Source organism: Cephus cinctus, unplaced genomic scaffold (assembly GCF_000341935.2).
Source record: "Cephus cinctus unplaced genomic scaffold, Ccin1 Ccin1_scaffold1003, whole genome shotgun sequence".
NCBI lineage: Eukaryota > Metazoa > Arthropoda > Insecta > Hymenoptera > Cephidae > Cephus > Cephus cinctus.
Genome location: NW_014333546.1, coordinates 77,603 through 80,515, shown reverse-complemented (window position 1 = coordinate 80,515; position 2,913 = coordinate 77,603).

Here is a 2,913-nt window from a genome sequence, read left to right as displayed (position 1 = left end):
CCCTTCTTGTAGGGTTTCAAGTACAGTCCTTTGCCTAGCGCGATGGATTCCATTGCATTATTATGTCGTTGGCTTTCCTTCAATTGTTCTTTGGTTGCCTTGGCATCGTTCACGGCAGTTGAGTAAAACCCAACAAGCGACCAATCGAATCATCAGGTTGAAAATTGATTTCACGGTTACACTTAATTTTGCTGCACAGGGTGTTATTGTTAGGCTTAATACTAATTAGGATATTTTTTTAGAACACGTGGTGCACGTATATTTTTCTTTCCACCAGCCTGCTTGACAACTGTTTGCGCACCCTTAAGAGCAGACTGAATTACTGCCTGTGCATCGTTGCTTTGTGTCATCGATCGTTTGGCTGCTTCGATAACTTTTCTCAGCGTTATCTTTTTCTTAGGCTTCTTCTTCTTTTTCGTGATACCCATACCGAGTTTTGATTTAGTGTTCATTATGTTCGCTACAGACCAGGCAGCTGCCTTCTCGCCGATGCTCGCGTCCTTCGCGAAGACACGTTTCCAAGCTTTGTTAGCAAGTATCCCGTCAGCCGCCGTCTATGTTCTAGGTTTTCCCGATTCTTCGAGTACGCAATATCGTGCTCTTTGCAAGCTGCGTCGAGGGGATTGATACCCAAATCACTTCGTGTGAGTCTTTTCGCTAGTTTTGTACCGGGTCCACAGTATTGATAGCCAGGTATATGTAATTCAACTGGTAGACTGTTGATGATTTTGTTGACTAAAACCCGTATTCAGAACTCGCTTTTAGTGCTAATAGCGCGTTTTTGAATTATTTGTTAGTGAGTTTAAAGGTGACCGTATTCACAACCGCTTTTATGGTCACTCTTAAGGTCACTAACAGCTAATAGCGCGCTATTAGCGGAAAGCCTATTCAGAACCGCTTTTAAGCATTTAACAGCGCGCTATTGGGACTAACAGCGAGCTATTTAAAAATCTGGGCAGGGGCATGTTTAAAGTAACAGGTCGCTCAAATATGGCGGACCAGATGGACGCTATTGCCGAGATAGATGAAGTCCGCGAAGTTAATGAAATGAGAGTAAGAAATCCGCAAGTTTTTCGAGAGAGACGTGATTCGTTTCGTACGTGACGTCATCCTTAGGCATTTCGGCCGTGTTCAATGCTCAGAGGCTATCAGATTTGTGGGGATTTTCATCCTCCACAAAATTTTCCAGGCAAATTTTATTGATTTTGAAATCGAGCTCAGAAGGTTTTGAGAGAGCAGAACCTCCACTTGTACCACTCGCACGCTTGCGATAGCAAGAAACAGTCTTCTTTGCTCTTTGCTGTGAGTTTCCACCGCTGCTATGCATCTCTTATATCTTTCCATTCCCTCTTAATTCCAGTCGCTGCCATTTTCTCTGTTAGTTTCATTCATTTGTCTCTTCTACTCTTTTGCAATCAAGCATTATTTGCTTTATTCTCTAGTATATCACGATTGTCGCTTACAAATTGTATGACTAATGCTCTTTCTTCGAGGGTGAAATTCTTCTTTCGTTCCATGATGATCTACAACCATTTATTTTTTTTTTATTTTCATGTCATGCCTGTCTTATAATAGTTTTAACATATTAATTGAATATTAATAGCTTGGCTTCAAGAATGGGAATTCTTGAATTTCGAATTTCAAATATGGCTACAGTTTTCACCAAATATGAAGTTCGCGCTCTTTGAATGCCACTGAATACTCCCGGACATAATCGAATATGCCCGAGTCTTCCTGAATGATTCCGAACGCGGTTGAAAGTACATGTTACAAGACGCTGCTCCCTGTTAGCTTACCTTTAGCTAAAAGCGGCTTAAAATGAGTTCTGAATACGGTCACTAACAACTTGGCACAGTCACTTTTAACTAATAGTGACTCTGTTAGTGACCTTAAGAGCGAGTTCTGAATACGGGCTTAAGCCTTTACCACTATGGTGCTTCTTTTTTCCCATGCATTTACGTTTAATATGCATAATCATATCCTCACCCTATCGTGAAACAGTTCCGACTAAACGATGATCTTTATAAACCTGTTATTTATAGTTTTCGCATTAGTCATGATCAAGATGAGGTTTGAGACACAGTCTGTCAAGTTACCTGTACCGAAATTCGACGAATTAACGCGAGTTAAGAACAGAAAGAGGAGGAAACGTCATGGTGAATTGCTTCCGAACAGTATACGCGCGGTGTTTTGCAGAAGAGAAAGAGGAGGAAACGTCATGGTGAATTGCTTCCGAACAGTATACGCGCGGTGTTTTGCGGGCCGTCAAACTGCGGCAAGACAAATGCATTCCTCGCTCTCATAACGCACCCCAATGGATTGAGATTCGACAACGTCTACGTATACTCAAAATCACTGGATCAACCAAAGTATCAGTTTTTAAAAGATTTACTCGATTCCGTGGATGGTGTTGAATATTTACCATTTACGGAACACGAACAAGTGCTGCCACCAAACGAGGCACGCCGCAATTCAATAATTATTTACGATGATATAGCTTGCGAGAAACAAGATAACATGAGGGCCTTCTTCAGTATGGGGCGACACAGAGATGTTGACTGTTTCTATCTTTGTCAGACCTACGCTCGCATTCCCAAACATCTCGTACGCGACAATGCTAATTTGCTTGTGCTTTTTAAGCAGGATGAAATGAATCTCAAGCACGTTTACGATGATCATGTAAACACTGATATGACGTACGTGCAGTTCAGAGACCTATGTTCGGCATGCTGGAACGAGAGCAAATGCGGGTTTCTCGTAATAGACAAGGATAGCGAACCCAACGAGGGTCGATATAGAAAAGGATTTGATTGCTTCGTGAGCATAAAAGAGTGATTATCGAAAAAATGGATACAGTAGCATTTTGGATTCAGTGATTGCAACATGCAGCGTGAAAAACTTGAAGAGCAGAAA